This window comes from Equus quagga, chromosome 15, assembly GCF_021613505.1.
Source record: "Equus quagga isolate Etosha38 chromosome 15, UCLA_HA_Equagga_1.0, whole genome shotgun sequence".
In the NCBI taxonomy this organism is placed as follows: domain Eukaryota; kingdom Metazoa; phylum Chordata; class Mammalia; order Perissodactyla; family Equidae; genus Equus; species Equus quagga.
This window is the reverse complement of record NC_060281.1, coordinates 37,798,050-37,815,814: the sequence shown is the minus strand read 5'-3', so window position 1 is coordinate 37,815,814 and position 17,765 is coordinate 37,798,050. Positions and strand designations below refer to the sequence as shown.

General features: G+C 37.2%; 2 non-coding genes across 2 annotated transcripts; both read right to left on the bottom strand.

Moving 5' to 3' along the window:
• Window positions 1-3,049: 3,049 nt before the first annotated feature.
• TRNAQ-CUG (transfer RNA glutamine (anticodon CUG)) lies at window positions 3,050-3,121 on the bottom strand. Its single transcript has one exon. It is a non-coding gene; the product is annotated as a tRNA-Gln (tRNA).
• Window positions 3,122-12,671: 9,550 nt separating this feature from the next.
• TRNAS-AGA (transfer RNA serine (anticodon AGA)) lies at window positions 12,672-12,753 on the bottom strand. The gene has a single exon. It is a non-coding gene; the product is annotated as a tRNA-Ser (tRNA).
• Window positions 12,754-17,765: the final 5,012 nt, after the last annotated feature.

The window sequence follows — 17,765 nt, the reverse complement described above, 5'->3', positions numbered from 1 at the left end:
GGGTAGTGTTAATGCCCTCCAGCCAGACTACGAGGAACACACTTATAGTTGAACAAGTTGAGCTTATTTTCCATTGCAGTGAGGGAGAACACACACTGGTGGAATCGTGAGGTGTTTCATGTCAGAGGATGTTAGAAAGAACCTATTCTAGGATTTGGGCTTTGGTTGGGTGATTTGGAGAAAAGCCTAAAGAAGCTGGGCTCCACTATAGTCAGAAGCTGTCAGAAAGCAGGGGCTATTTGAAGACTGAGTATCTCAATTGATCTTATTTAGAAGGAAGCAGACTATCTAGAGGATAAAGCTGTAACTGGGAAAGAAGTGGCAGTCACTCATTTTAGCTGAGAGAGATGTTTGATATTTTGTGTGCGGCACAACGACCTTGTTTTTGTCTGAGCTTAGACAAAGTTGTGAAGTTGCCTGTTTTGTCTCACTTTATTGCTGTCTCAGAGTAACTGTGTCTGATGTTGGTATTCTTGGAGATTATGTTCAATAGGAGAATAACATGACCTAGCTCTGAGTGCCAGGCCAGCTTCTGGATGTTGTAGGTTAGTTTTTGTTTTCTTTCTTCCTTTATATCAACACTTCTCTTGTGTCAAAATGCTTTTACCTCTTAATTTCAAAATTGAAATTCAATATATGAAATTTATTTCGGGATAGGAATGAGGAATATTGATTTTGACCAAATTCTTTGAGGTCTGTCTCATAACAGATCAGCATGTGGGTAATAAGAGATATTAAAACAATCTCAAATGGAGTCACTTGCATGATGAGAGATGACTGAACTTTGAGAAGATCAAAGGTCACTGGCATGATTATTCCATTTTAGGACAATACTTATACCAGAAAATTTCTGACCTAGTGGTAGGGTTGGTTTAGTTTGCAGACAATAAAATGATCTATCCATAGAATATCCTAGGAAACAGATACTGAATGGTTGTAAATGTAGGTGACAATACTCTTGAAGGGAGTGCATTGAAAAATGACCATGATCACATTTGAAAGAACTGTCTGGATCTTTCCTTTTCTTAATGGGACAATAAAGGATTCCAGAGAGCTTAAATAGCTCAGCTGGTACTACTTGAAGATTTTATTGTGAGGATTTAAGTCTCAAATATATGTATAATCTTGAATAAATGGTTTATTCTTGTTGGAATTGGAGAACAGAAAACAACTTCATTTTTTTCCTATGACAACCTTATCATCAATATGTAATGAGTGATTGATATCAATTACAGGTATATTAAACTTCTACCATCTCTGGACATATATTTATACACTTCATTATGCCATCCTTCTTCCTAAATTAAGCTGGATCTTCTCAGGCTTAATAAGAAAAACCAGAAAGGAGAAGAATCTCCACAACCGTTCCTCTCCTCTTCTGCAGTGATCACGCTAATCCATATGGTTATCTATAGGTTTTAATCAACCACAGCTGCCAGTTTTTGAGTAGAGAGAAAATACCTATTGACCATATCTTCTTTAAATTTTCTGTTTTCAACTCATCTGCACAATTTGCTGATGGCAATAAGGAGTGCAATAAAGACTTAGGGTTTTACAGCTGCAGGATAGAGACATTTTTCATATTTTCATCTGGAAAAGAAAATTTATCTATCTAGGAATATAAAAAAGAACAAAGCAACCAAACTAAAAGTGATCTGTATATATGAATGATGGAGTATGAAGGGTAGACTCTACATTCTCTGAAGGTCAAAGGGGTGTAATGAGACCATAAGTAGTGTTTTTCCAGTACAGTACGTGCAAAAACTTCAGAAGTCCATAGTGTTTTACAGTAGTGGCACACCGTGAGAGAGAAAACCAACAATTTTTTGTTTTGAACAATGGAATACATTTGCATGTAGTAGCAGAAATTTCACAGAACTCATTTATTATGAAGAAGAACCTGGATATGAATGTTTGGATAAGCAATTTACACAACGGGGCAATATTGAGAAGAAGCAGACAGTGAATAAGACCAGTGTGTGAGGAGAGAATCTGCATAACGAGAACATGAAGTTAGTGATATGTGTAGGTTGTGAGGAAAAAATTTGCTTAAAAATCTCACACACAACCTGGCATCATAATGAAATTATCTGTTGGATGGAATCTTCCAAGCCCATAGTCTATAGGAAATATCTGAAAATTTCCAAGCCAGAAAAAAAAGCACAACTTTATCCAGGAAATACTATACTAAAAGTGAAGGAAACAAAAGTAAAAAAACACCTCCCAAAACAAACAAAAAACCTACACAAAACAGTATAAGAACAAATGGAAAAAAGAAATTTCTGCAAAGAATATAATCAGCAAAGAAATTGCAGTAGTCACTCATTTTAGCTGAGAAAGAGGAATGTTTGGTATTTTTTGCATGGCGTAATGACCAGATGAATATTGCTATGAAAATATCATTATAGATTTCCCCCAAATTTTTACTTTGAAATATGTTAAACCGGTAGATATTTTTTAAATGCAATGATGAGTCCTATATGCCCTTTTAGTTAGAGTCACCTAATTTAAGATTCTCCACATTTGGTTTCTGGGCATGTGTGGTGTGTCTGACTGTCCGTATTTTATATGTATAAACTGGATTCTGCAGGCTGTGGGCAGCTGGAAGTAGCACAGAAACTGTACAGCTGAAGGCCATGGGTAGAAGGGAAATTTGCTGTTAACTGTATATTCTCCAATACCATTAGAATTATTTATTTCCCATGTTTGAAATATTTAACAACTTCAAGCATGTTTTTTAATGTGCACAGAAAATAAACTTTATATGAGTCGGTTATTACTTTTTATTAGAGTTGGTTTTCTAGTCTCAGCAGACTGCAGGGTTTTCACCATCTTCCTCCTGTATTTACTTCTGATGCTTCTTTTCTTCCTTACAAAGTAAATTCCATTAGACCAGAATGGAATTCTACTCCCGCCTCCTCACCCAGATGCAGGTGTGTCGGGACTTGGAGAAACTCACGGGGGATGTCACAGGTAAAACCGATGTCAGCCATTGAAGTAGACAGTGTTTTCCTGGGAGGAAAACAGAAGTTAGACTAAAAGACAAAGCAGGTTCCACCGAGACTTGAACTCGGATCGCTGGATTCAGAGTCCAGAGTGCTAACCATTACACCATGGAACCCCACAGAAGAACACTACATCCATGATTGTCTATGACGAGTTACAGCAACTCTACTAAAAGCATTTAGTCTAGCTTATCAGTCAAAATTTTTGGTCCACTGGATTGAACGTCTTACAGTGATTATGTGATTGAATGCTTAAAACCCCGCTGAAGTGGGTATTTTTAGTCCCTATGTAGGGAAGGAAACTGAGGCTTAGGGATTTCACATTTTTTATCCGTTACTTTGCTCAATTTCCGCCTATGGTCTTTTACTCCGCGTAGATTATTTGGCTATCAGGTCCATCGCCTCTAGTAAAACAAGTTTTATTGTGTTGGCTTCTGGTACATTCATGGCAGAAAATTTTCAAGAGAAGCGGTGTTTGTGAAAAAAATGGAAAAGGTGTGTTTAAAGAAAAGGTCTGAATTTTGTCATGTGTAGTGATCGGTAAGGAGCATTATCAGAGGGGCAGCATTTCAAGATCACAGACGCATCACAAGCACCTTCATCAAGAGGAAGGTGCCCAGCGAAGGCTGCCAAATTGACTAAAGACGTCCTTTACTGCAGAGACTTCTTTTTGAGATCTAGCCTTCTTCCTTAGTTAAAGAGTAGGTTTCTAGGGCGGGGGTAGGTGGATTCCGCGGGGTTGATCCCGCAGGAGTCCAACAGATCCCATCTCTCTCCTCCAGCTCGCCTGGTCTCGTCTCCATTCGGCTGCACACACGGAGTCTGCTCAGCAAGTTTCTGTCAAGATTTCAACAGAGCTTTAGGGATCTGAGCCTGGGAATTTGTGTTGGTGAAATTCCGGGGTGCAAGCTGCCTGCCTACACTTGTCTCAGTGGATGTACAGGCATTCTCCTACGCCTGCAGAATGACTTTTAATTCAATGGAAGGAGATCCTGCCCTCTTAAATGAGGCGGCGCAGTGACTACCCGGAGAAAACAAATATCCGCCTTCGAGACTGTTTTTCGAGTTTAGCAACAGAGGCCTCCGTGTTAGCAGCGAGAACGTCGCCACGCAGTGCCCTCTGCCTCTCCCTCACAGCCACTCCCTGCACTCCGCTGCACTCACCCACGCGGAGGAAGACAGCAGAATGGAACTCTCCTGCTAACTGGGATGAACAAAATTGCAAAGGGGGCCGACCTCTCCTTACAAGAGCCTCAGCGATTAAAAACAAACAAAAACACAAGGAATCTGCAAAACATCAATTCCATGCCAATATCCCTGTGGTTAGTCACTTATTGGTTTAGGGCCATTATAAAAATATATATAAACTTGAAAAGCAGGAAGAAGAAATTGGGAGGAAAAGAAATTAGCACTGAAACAAATCAAAGATTTCAAACAGGGAAGTATATTTTTTAAAGTTCTTATTGTGGAAAAAGAGCCTTTAAGTTAGCGCCTTCTTCAAGATCATTCATTTAACTAGTTTTACTGAACTCCTGTGAAAGGTCAGGCACTGTGCAACGTGCTGGGGACATACAGGCAAACAAAACAAAGACACAATCCCTGTCCTTGTGGAAATTGGTTCTACTAGGAAGGAAGCTCCATAGACAGTACATAAAACAAAGCCCACCCAGGGATGGGTTGGAGAAAGTGCGTGTAACTAGCAGTCTAATGGCACAGATAAGATGGAAAGCCAAAATACAAGTAAAAACTGAAAATTTTGGTTTGCACAAGAATTGATAATGCTGATAATGCAGAAGGTGCTGGTCCATGATCTTCCACATACAAAATACACAGTAAGAGTGCAGCATGTGGATCCCGATTATAAAAAAGGGAGTAGTTTATCTTGGGCAGCAACAAGACAGTAAAATATAAAAGGAAAAATAAAGAATAACTTTCACAATGGATTTAAAATTATGGCTCAGACAAGCCTCCATGCTGTTCACTTTTAGGGGGTTGTGCCAGCATTGGTACATGAACATGAAAAACCAACAAGGGCTCTGCCAGTGAGCACAGGAGCTTCAAATGGGGCTTTCATCCTTAGTAGATTGGTGAGCTTTGGTTGTCGTAGGGGAAAGAGGTGCTGAGTCCATGTAGGGAAGCTTCTTGTACTAGTTAAAAAAGAATTTGCTTGTGGCCTCATGGTGACTGAAAGGCGTTTTATGCATTTCTCAAAACAAGAAAAAAAAGGTAGCAATTTCTTGTCTCTCCCTTTAACAGATTGTGAAGTTATTGGGGAAGACTTCTAAAACCTCTTTTGGTCTAGCATTCCACGGCAAATGGAATGGACACTTATGCATCTTCTCACACAAAGATGAACCTAGACCCACAGCACACCACTTAGAAAACATTCCAGGGAATTCATAAAATTGCTGAAGGCTCTGTGCCCCAGACTAAGAATCCCCTGCATTTGGGTTTCTCCTTTATATCATGTAGATGTTATATTATGTAGATATTATGATTGTAACTATTAAGAAACGAAATCACTCAAGTAAAATTAGGCATAAAGCTACTAAAGAAACGTCCTCCCTAAATTCAGGCTGCATGATTCATTAACCTCAATATTGTGAAGCAGGAGGCACAGGCTCACCCACATCTGAAGCTGAGATTCTAGTCAAACCAGTTCTGAGTGTCTAACTCGTCTCAGAGTGGTTATGGGATGTGGGTTCCTGATGACGCAGTTTTGGGAGACCAGAGTCAGACATATCTAGGTCAGGCCCAGAGGATGGAACGAGGTTCATTTTTAAGCACAGAGATTGGAATCTCTACTTCAGCTTCTTCTTAACCTTTATCCAGAATTTCCCACGAAAGAAATTACACTTGAACTACATTTTCCACATTTGTTTTGAGAAAGGAAACATGAAAGTATTTCTAAGTAACAATATTTCTCTTAAGTCTCAATGACTATTCTAAAACTTGTATAAATTACACAGATTTTTTTCCTAGGCTTTTCTTGTTGCCGTAGTTCAACTGGAGGTTGTATCTAGTATCGCCAAGTCATAGCTGTTATGTAAATCGTGCTCTATCCAGAATTTCTTGCTTCTGGAATATTAAGAAAGGGAGAAAAAGTCCAGGAATTAGTGGAAGTAAAAACACAAACAGATAAAACCACAATTATAGTGGGAAATTTTTGCACAATATACCTCTCTGAAAAACTAATAAAAAACATAAATGGAAAAATAACCATAAAACAAAGTAATGCAACTCATATAACATACATACACAGAGAACAGTGCATATATCAACTCAGGATTCAAACTTTTTCAAACACATATGGAATTGTCTCAAATTTGACATTTTACCAGGCCACAAAGCAAGGCTTCAAGAACATAAGAGGGTTAGATACAAGCTATTATTTCACAGAAAGAAAATTATGCCAGAAATAAAAACATGAAAGTTGTATGTGTTTACAAAATAATAAATACACTGCTAAATACTTAATGGTTCAAAGAATAAATCACAACTGAAATTAGAAACTATTTTGAAATGAATGTTAATAAAAACAGTACTTATCAAGACATGTACTATGCAACTAGAAGTATACTTAAATACATGTACAAATAAAATAAATACTTAAGAGTAATAATACCAGCATTCATTACCTAAAATTAGGAATCAACCACTAATTTATTTCCAAAGAAACTTTAGGGAAGGAAATAATGAAGCAAAGTGCAGATATAAATGCAATAGAAAATAAATACAAAATGCAGATTATCAACAAAGCCAACAAAAACGGTAATCTTTTTTCTTTTTTTATTGTGATATAATATACACAACATAAAATTAACTATTTTAACCATTTTTAAGTGGCATTAAGCACATTCAAATTGTTGTGCAACCATTACCACCATCCGTCTCCAGAACTTTTTTCATCTTTTCAAACTGAAACTCTGTATCCATAATTCCCCATTTTCCCCTCTCCCCAGCTCCTGGCAGTCACTGTTCTACTTTCTGTTCCTATGAATTTACTCTAGGTATCTAGAATAAGCAGAACCATACAGTATCTGCCCTTTTTTGACTGGCATTTTTCACTTAGCATAACATCTTCAAGGTTCATCCATGTTATAGTATACACCAGAATTTCATTCCTCTTTAAGGCGGAGTGATAGTTCATTGTATGTATGCACCATGCTTTGTTTATCCATACATCCATTGGTGGACATTTGGGTCCTTCTACCTTTTAGCTATTGTGAACACTATTACTATGAACATAGATTTACAAATACCTGCTTGAGTCTCTGCTTTCAATTCTTTTGGGAATACCCAGAAGTGGAACTACTGGATCATATGGTACTTCTATTTTTAATTTTTTTCCAGCTTTATTGAGATATAACTGACACATAACATTGTGTGAGTTTAAGGTATACAACGTAATGATTTAATATATGTATATATTGCAAAATGATTACCACAATAGGGTTAGTCAACACATCCATCACCTCACATAGTTACAACTTTTTGTATCTGGTGAGAATATTTAAGATCTACTCTATCAGCAACTTTCAAATATACAATACAGTATGGTTAACTATGGCCACCACATTACATTCCCAGCACTTATGCCTCTTATAACTGGAACTTTGCACACTTTGACCACCTTCATCTGTTTCTCTCACCCCCTGCATGTCAATCTTTTGAGGCACTGCCATACTGTTTTCTATAGCTCCTGCACCATTTTATGTTCCCACTAGCAATGCACAAGCGTTCCAATTTCTCCTCATCCTCTCTTCATACTCTCCAATACTTGTTATTTTCTATAAAAATGTTAATCTCTTAATAAAATTGGTAATAGCCTAATAAAATTGGCAATCTCCTGGAAAATAGAACAAAAAAAATCACAAATAACATCAGTAATGGAAAAAACACTTTTAAACTCCAGCAAATATCAAAAGTGAAAGGTGACAAAGTAAATCTTTGTTAATAACTTTGAAAACTAAAAATAATACACAAATTTATAAAAATACATTTTCCTAAATTAAAATAAATTAATATAAAGTCTTAATGATTATGTAATATACAAAATTTAACCTGTAATTTAAATAATGGTCACAATGAAAATTCAAGTCTGGGGCCGGTCCTATGGCTGAGTGGTTAAGTTCTCACGTTCCTCTTCGGAGGCCCAGGGTTCGGGTCCTGGGTGCGAACATGGCACCGCTCATTAGGCCATGTTGAGGCAGCATCCCACAGGCCAGAACTAGAAGGACCCACAACTAAAAAAATATACAACTATGTACTAGGGGGATTTGGGGAGAAAAAGCAGAAAAAAAAAAAAAGATTGGCAACAGTTGTTAGCTCAGGTGCCAATCTTCAAAAACATAAAAAACTCAAACCCAAATCAGTATAGTTTAATTCTGTCTAATGTTTAAGGAAGATAATTACCATTCTTACACAGATTATCAAAGAAAATAGAAAAAGGCTCAGATAATTATTTTATGAAGTCAGACTAACCATGATACCGGTACTGGATAAGGATATTACATGAAATTAGAGGCAACACCTTTAAAAGTATTAGCAAAGCAAATCCAGCAATGCATAAAAGAGAAAATAAATCATAGTATATTTGGGCTTATTTCAGAAATACAATGTGATGTAACATTCAAAACTCAATCCATAAACATAAATTCTTTTAATTTATAATATTAATAAGGTAAAATAATAATGTGATAATCTCAATACATGTGGAGAAATTATTTGATAGAACAGTTTCTATTCATATTTTTAACTTTTAAAAAAACTCCTATTTTTAGTAAGTACAGATACACAGCAAGTTGCAAAAAATAGTACAGAGAGGTTCCACGTACCCTTCACACAATATCCCCCACAGGTTACTTCTTATATAACTAAAGTACAATATCAAAAGCAGGAAATTAACATTGGTACAATGTTTATGTATAGTTCTATGAGGTTTTATCAAACTTGTAGATTCATGTAATCAACATCATAATCGATACCACAGAACATCACTGCAATAATCTCCCTCTGACTACCCTTTCATAGTCGTGCCCACACCCGCCTCCCACTGTCCCTAAACTCCTGGAACCACTAATTTGTTCTTGTTTCTGTAATTTTTCCTTTTGACCATGTTGCATAATTAGAATCATGCAGTGTGTGATCTATCAAGACTGGCTTCTTTAGTCAGCATAGTGCCCTAGACATCCTTCCAAGTTGCTGATCTATCGTTAGGTTTTTCCTCTTTCTTGCTGAGTAGTATTCCATGGTGTGGATGGACTATCTTTTGTTTAGTATTCACCTACTGAAGGACGTTTTTGCTGTGTCCAATTTTTGCCTGTTACAAATAAGGCTGCTATGAACGTTCATGTACAGGTTTTTGTGTAAAAGTAAGTTTACTCAAGAGTGAGATTGCTGAATCATATAGTATTTTCATGTTTCATTTTATAATAGCTGCCAAAAATTATTTTCCAGAGTGACTGTGCCATTTTACGTTTCCATCAATGTAACAATTAATTGTATTTCTATAAAGTTACTACATGCAATAAGAAAATTCAAATAAATATTCTCTTAAATGGCATATCAAACATCAAATTCCTAGGAAAAAATCTAGATTGGAACACTCAATATTGTAAAGATATCAATTTTCCCCAAAATTGATCTATAGCATTAGTGCATTGTTAGTAACATCATCAGGTTTTTTTTGGATATTGATAAATTGACTAAAATATAATATTAAAAAGAAAATGGTTGAAGTAGCCTAAGATTGTCTTTAAAAAGAAAAGCAAAATTAGAGGACAGACTTTACCAAATACTAAAGATGTAAAGGTAGCATAATTAAGAAAATACGACATTGTCCAAGGACAGAAAATGGCACTAAATGGAATTCAGATTTAGACCTCCACACTTAATACTCTGCTTTATGAGCAAAGGAGCACTGCAGATAGAGTGAGAAAGAATAGTCTTTGCATAAATTATGACTATCTATAAAGAAAAAAATGATCAAATGAGTATCTACAAGCAAAAAAAAAAAAAATTAAATTGATCCCTTTCACCGTATCCACAAAGCCAATTCCGGGGAGACTGTAGATCTGAATGCAAAAGTTAAATAAATAAATGGATAGATAAATAAGTAAATAAATAAAGCAAGTAAGCATCTATAATACAACATAGGAGACTATCTTCATGACTTTGAACTAGGGAAGTATTTTTTTAAACTTGACACTAAAAGCACTAACCATAAAGGGCAATCCTTTCCATCTGGATCAAGTCCTTCAGTCCTCAGAATTTTTCCTGTATTTCCTGATAAAATTTCTCTCCAATTTTTCTTTCATCTCTTTCTGGAGCTGCCATTAATCAGATGATATTGAATCTCCTAAATTGGTTGTTCAACTTTCTTTTCACTACTATTTTCCATCTTTGATGTTTTTTACTTTTTTTGGAGTTTTTCTAAGCTTTATCTTCTAAATTTCCTATTAGCTACTTTTTTCTGCTATCGTATTCTTTATTTCCAAGAGATCGTGGTCTCTTCATCATCATTAAAAAGAATTGTCTTATTGCCAGGTGAGATGGAGTAAGCACATTTTACTCTTTCTCTCACACTGAATGCAACTATAGAACATGGACAGAATGCATGAGGGAAGGATTTCAAAATACTAAAAAAAACCCCCAGCAAATATAAGAGAAAATAACTCCAGCATTACCCTGTCCATTCTCCTAATTGATCTGTAAATTTAATGCAATGTAATCAAAATCCCAGCACAATTTTTATAGATAGAGAAAAACTGATTCTAAAATTTATATAGATAGGCAAAGGAACTAGACTAGCTCGAGCAATTTTGAAAAATAAAAATTAAATAAGATCGTACTATCTGATTTTAAGACTTAGCATAATTGTCGGTAACCAAGACAGTGAGGTATTGGCAGAGGATAGGCAGGTAGAGCAATCAAACGGAATAGGGACTCCAGAAATAAACTGACACAAATGTAGAAAGTTTATTTTTGACAAAAGTGTGAAAAAAAATCAAGGAAGAAATTATATTTTTCAACAAATAGTATTGGGACAATGCGTTATTTGTATGCAAAGAAAGGAAGGAAAGAAAGAAGGAAAGAAAGAAAGAAGTCTTGATGTAAACTTTACAATTTATACCCCAATTAACTAGAAATTGATCACAGATATGAATGTAAACATAGAACTTTCAGAAGAAAACATAGGGGAAAATCTACATGACCTTGGGTTTTGTGATATGTTTTTAGACATAGCACTTTCTATAGAAGAAAAAATTATAATAAATTGGACTTCATCAAAATTTAAAATATTTGCTCTGCAAAAGACGCTGTAAAGAGAATGAAAAAAGGGAGTTAAAGACTGGCAGGAAATATTTGCAAATCACGTGCCTGACAGGGAATTGTACCTGGAATATGTAAAGAATCCTCAAAACTCAAAATCAGAAAACAAACAATCCAACAAAAAAATGGGCAAAAGACATACAGGCACACTTTATCGAAAGGAGTATGAGGATGGCAGATAAGCACACGAAAAGATGTTCAACATGATTAGCCATTAGAAAATGCAAATGAAAATAATAAGATATTACTACACACCTTTTAAAACAGTTAAAATTAAAGATACTGACAATATCAATGGCTGGTGAGGATGAGGAGCAACTAGAAATCTCCTTCGCTGCTGGTGAGAATGAAAAATAGTCCAGCCATTCTGGAAAATAGCTTGACAATTTCTTATAAAGTTAAACATACACTTGCCATGTGCCCAGCAATCCCTCTTCTACGAATCTATCCAAGAAAAATGAAAGCCTGCGTACACTAATGATTATAGCTTTTTTGCTCCACAACTGCCAAAACTGGAATCAACCCATACGCTCTTCAGTGGGTGGATGAATAAATAAACTGTAGTACATTCATACATGGAATTCTATTCAAAAGAAAAAGGTATGAAATTTTGATATATACAAAAACTTTGATAAATCTCAGGGCACGTTCTAGCTCAAGTGTAAGAAGCTAATCTCAAAAAGTTACATACTGTGCGATTCCATTTCAATAGCATTCTCAAAAAGGGCCAAACTGTAGGGACAGAATATGTATCTGGCTGTCAGCTGTTAAGTGTGGGGTTAGGAGATGACTGTAACGGGATAACACGGGAGGTTTATGGATGGATGGAACTCCTCTATATCCTGATTATGGTAGAGGTTACAGGAATATATGCATATGCTTTCAAAAAGTCAGTTTTACTCTATAATAATTTTTTTAAAAAATAAAAATAGCTTCCATTTTGTGACATAGACTAAATATTCTCTACAATTTATCTGAGGAACACTCCATCAATTTTATCTTGTTGAAATAGTTTATTTGGAGCAGCGTTTTGGGGACAGAAAACTCGGAGGCACCCTTGAGCCTTGCACATCACTGGGGGCGGCGTGTTATAAGGCTCTGTTACAGCAAACCTTTTGAGGAAAGAGAAGCACTTCTTTTTTTCCGGCAGCGTGTGGAGCGCAGTAGCAGTGAGGTTTTGCTGGGTCTAAGAATAGGAAAGTTTTAGACAAGAAACTGCACCTCTTGCACCACTGTGGGAGGATAAGAGAAGGGAGAAATGTACAGGTAGGTGTTGTCTCCGCAGGGAATCCCACAGTAAAGCAACGTTTTGGCGTAGGGTAAAATCTCGGACGTAGTCGGCAGGATTCGAACCTGCGCGGGGAAACCCCAATGGATTTCTAGTCCATCGCCTTAACCACTCGGCCACGACTACAGCTGTGAGCCAGCTGTTCTCAAATCATAAAAGGAAACGTAGTAGGTGTAAAGCTGATTCCTGAGTAGGCAAAGTGTGTTTAACGAGTTGGGCAAGAAGAGTCAGATGATTGAAGGCTTGGGGAGGGAGATCAAACACTCTCTGGCAGCTCCCGACACTTAGGAGCACTAGAATGAGAGCACTCACTACGCAGGTATTTTCGTTTGGAGGAAAGTTCAGGTCAATTCATCAGCTAGCGCTTGCCTCCTTGGTGGATGAGTTGGGCTCGTGCTGGGTGCTGGAGTCTCCGAAAAACTGGAACCAAATCTACTCAGCACTGAGGTGGAGTCAGGGTAACCCTAGTTTTAGGCCTGGATGGGACCGATTCTTCTGCTAGAACTTCCAGGAGGCCAGCCTCCTCGAAGAATGATACTGTGCTTAACGGGTTTCAGGGGAGGAAATGCTCCTGCTGATTTGTGGCTAAGGTGGAGGGAGAGAGAAACGATGCTGAAAACCTCTTCTGGATCCCTCACTCGTTGTCCCTAGGCTCCCAGGCTTACACCTAAAGTATTACAATCATTGTGCTTGGGACAGTGCTTTGCAAATGTCAATGCGATTTCACTTTCCAGACGCGCTAAGAAGAAACTTTTAGGTATAGTCGGTCCACGAGTTTCATTTCTTGTGAGATCCCAGCTGTTTTCTAAAAAAAAAATGGAGGTGGGGGGGAGCAATGCAAGAGCTCATTTTCTCTAAATTCAACCAACACAGCACGTTTCCTGTTCTTCTTTGACATTTCTAACTCACTGGTTCCTGCAGCAGAATTTCCACATGCTCTACAGAAATGATTTAGAATAAAATGGCTAAGTGTGGATGCCAGATCAGATCCCAAGATGCATAGATAGACAGGTCCCCATTTTATGACCAAAAAACTGTTAATGGGTAAGAGGTGAGAGCAGATGAATATGATGCCTCTTGAGAAAGCTGAGATAATTGCTTGTCTTTAATACACTATATTTAACCAGAAGTAACAAAATATTCTTTAAATAGAGTTCTATTTAATTCAGATATCACTGAGAACGTCTTATTTTTAGGGGGAGGGAAAACTAGATCTAATTAAAGATCAAATAATTTCCTTTCATCTGTGTCCAGAAAAGATCAACTGTGCCATGACTGATAAACAGAAGGCATGTGATCATGGGAAGTAAGAGCATATCACTCACTCTGTCTTTTCATAGATTCAGAGCATTTCTAATGTGTTTTTCCATTGGCATTCTTTGGAAAATTCCCAACCATTTGTTTAAAAGATTGTCCAACTTATTTTAACTCTTCATTTTCTGCCTGTCCCTGGAGGAATATTTTGGGGGTAGATCTCTGTCATGAGGGCTCCTAAACATTTTTTAAAATTTGCAACATTTTGTTATGAATATAAAAGCCCATAAAAGAGTTCTTCATCAAAGTATGCACGCAAACTAATTTTTAAGGTCTACTTAAATGTTAGCGGGTGAGAGGGGTAGAGAAGCCTCTGTGAATTCTATAAGCCTCTAACCAGTGACAATTATTCAAGAAACAAACTCAAGGCCCATGTGATTGTGAGTGAAAAACACAGTTGATCAAACCATGGACTACTGTGGAAACATTCAAAAACATCAAAGTCCTTGAGTCTACATTTAGAGAATTCATCGTTCTCGTGCCAAGTAAAATAAATGTTCCTTCTACCCGTCAAACCTGGGTAATGATGACTAACTCACACTGGGGTGGTGGGTGGAGAAAATAACCCATAATCCTACCTCCCAGAAACCAATAATAGCATCACTTTGATGTATCTCCTTCCCCTCCCTCCAGTATTTTGAATGTAAGAAAATGTGAAACGTTGAAGTCATATAGAACATAAATTGTGCTGATATCTTCCAGACAAAAACACCAGGAATACATATGCAGTTGAACAGGTTGGGATTATCACTCCTTGTAGCAATCGAGAGTACACACCACGGGGAATCGTGGGTACACATCAGTAAAAGACTACTAGAAAGTACTTACATGATTTAGTCTTGTGTTAGGCGATTTAGGGGAAGACAAAGGAGCAGGGCTTTGTTCTGGACTGGATGCTGTCTGGAAGCAGGGGTGCTTCTGTGATTGGGTAGCTTAATAAATCCTATCCCGAAGGAAGGAAGAATAGAGCAATTCTAAAACTATGATTGGTAAAGAAGATGTAGTCACTCATATTTGCCAAGATAAGAGAATTTTGGATTATTTTTTTAACACTGTTTTTGGGTTTGTCTGTGTGTTCAGACGTGATTACAGAGTGATCTTATTTTTGTCTTGATCCATCATTGTCACAGAAAGTGTTGACATTGGTGTTCTGCGAAATTGTTTAGGTTCAACAAAAGAACATTAAATTCTGGATCATAGTACCAGGTCAGCTCCCAAACATCAGGGGCTGCTTTTATCTTTCTCAGTTTTGTGTTTTACTAATTTAATTGAATATTATATCATAAACAGTTTTTGAGGAGCTTCCTAAATGTCATTTTAGTGGCTTTGTAATGTTCCGTTATTCAGATGAAGAATTAATTAAATATTCCCCCCTGTTAAACATGTATTTTATTTCTGCTGAGCTACTGTTATCAATTTTAAAAAATGCCACAATTGTTTTTGTGCACAAAATGTTTTTCTTTATTAAGATTAAGCCCCTAGGGAAATATTGTGCAAAACAAATTACTGAGTCAACTGTTATCAAGCTTAAAATGAATTGAAATGGCTGTATTTGTTAAGTGCTATGGTTGCAGGAAGAAATAACATCTTGTGAGAATACAAAGAAGGGAATATTATTCCTGTCACCTCAGAGGAACAGAGAAGCTGGTGAAATTTAACTACAAATGAGTTTTCGGGATAAGGGATTGAGGAAACTTTTCCTTTGTAGTAAATCAAAAATTTTACGAGATTTACTTGTTTGTGTCCTAGAAACATCCTCTGGTTCCCAAAATTGGCAGCCAGAGTCTAAATTTATCGTCCCTGTCATGCTTATTAACAAGAAGCTGGCTCCACATCCTCCTCACCCGAACCATATAGGCTCTAAACCCAGAATCAGTCTTTATTTACAATACTGCCAAATTTTGTCTGGTATTTACATGTTTCTATTTGTCCTTTGAGCTTTTTACACCACAGAATGTCACTAAGTCCAGCTCTTTAGAAAACTTGTTCTCTGGGATTGTGCCTTTTCTTCTGCTTTGGAATGCTCACAAGTCCTTCACTAAGGAGCAGAGAAGTGAACTTTTTTGAGTGATTTGGAGCCCACCTGGGAATCCTCCTTTTCCATTAGGAAGGGAGTTTAGTCAACTCCCCATTGACTTTCAGCTGGCATCCCCCCTCAAGTGCAATTTTGAATAGTCTTTTGGGCCAAGAGAAGGGTAACCCAGTTTAACGCCATCAAAAAGAGTCACTAGTTACTATTTAGCTGTGAAAGTGAACACATGTGACCCTGATTCTTTTGACTCCCCTTCATTCTGGTTCTCTCTCCCACTAGAATCTGCAAGTCTGAGGCTGCCTAGAGGTGCCGCTCAGCTCTAGCCCACCATTCAGCAGTTCAGAGATGTAGACGTGAATGGACATGTCCTCAGAGATGAGTGGCTAGAGAATAAACTCAATAGTTAAGACAGCTTGAATCTCACTATCCTCCATAAGATCTCGATTTGCTAGGGATGAGGCCTTAAATCTATGAGCAAGAAGCCTTGGATGAGCCAGGAAATTCTTTATTGCCAAACCAAATGTTTGCAGACCCTCCAGACAGCAAATGTCTGTCCCACTCATTATTATCTCACCTTAGCACTTTGATAAGAGTTAAGAGACTGTGGAAGGACCGGGCAGACTGGTTAAAGGACTTGAAATTATTTGGGGTTTCCCCATGGAGGTTCTAACCCTGCTGACTGGTCATTAAGGAATGAGCCAGTTAGAGTTTTAGGTAGTTTCAACATCAGAGACATTAATTTAGAGTGAAGAATTTATTATTCAGGAGACTTAGGATATGGATCTGCTATCAGCAGAGTCTGAGAATAAAGGTGAAACAACTACCATTGTCTAATGTTAGTCTCTGTGACTAACAGGATCAACAGCCCAATATGCTCCCCATGTTCAGATTGAAGAGGATGGTCACTGATCATGGATAATGTCTATGTGAACACAGGTAACTATTAAGTCTGTGTGTGCCAAGACTACTGGGAAAAATAAGCTTGATTCTCAAAGATGTCCATTGTCATTCAGTCAATTATCACAGCAGTCTGGAAGCAGCAAACCAATTTTCTGAGCCTACCAAAGAAAAATATCCTTTTCTGCAAACGAAGAATACAGAGTTTAGTACTGGTCAGGGCCTAGTACCTTCCTCAGTGTGAAAGGTGTTATCAATGAAGCAGGGGTGGACCAATGGCACAATATATAGGTCCAGGAATCATAGGAGAGGGAATAATTGGTGGAGAGAAAAGTTTGCTTTCACACAAAATCTGTGGTCTGAGAGATCTGGGTTTTCAGAAAATCAAAGTAGTTTACCCATAATTGACTGCATAATTTAGAAGAAATAGTGGTAGGTCATCATAGTTGTGCAGATAAATAAAAGTCAGATAACACTGGGTCTCACTGCACCAAACAGTTTTGATTTCACACAATCCTACTGGGAAATTCTCCAAAGTATTTTAAGAATGTGGGTACATAATCAGAGAAGTCAATGACAGAGAAATGGCCTTGAGAACTTTATAATAAAAATAATGTTTAAGTATCATATCGTTTATTTGAAAACATGTTCTCAGATGAATTTTTGATGTTATTGAGATAAGACAGAATAGGAGCTACAGAAGAACATTTCATTCTATTGACCAGTAGTTTCTGGCCTTGTTACAGATATCTGCCTTATCAAGCTGCTGGAAATAAGAAACTAACTACTCTATAGACTAAAGCATCTTACTTTTTGTTAACCAGTCCTTACAACTTCACATTTTGTTTATTGCAGAGATAAAATTAATGGCATACTTTTTTACTGCTTTCCACAA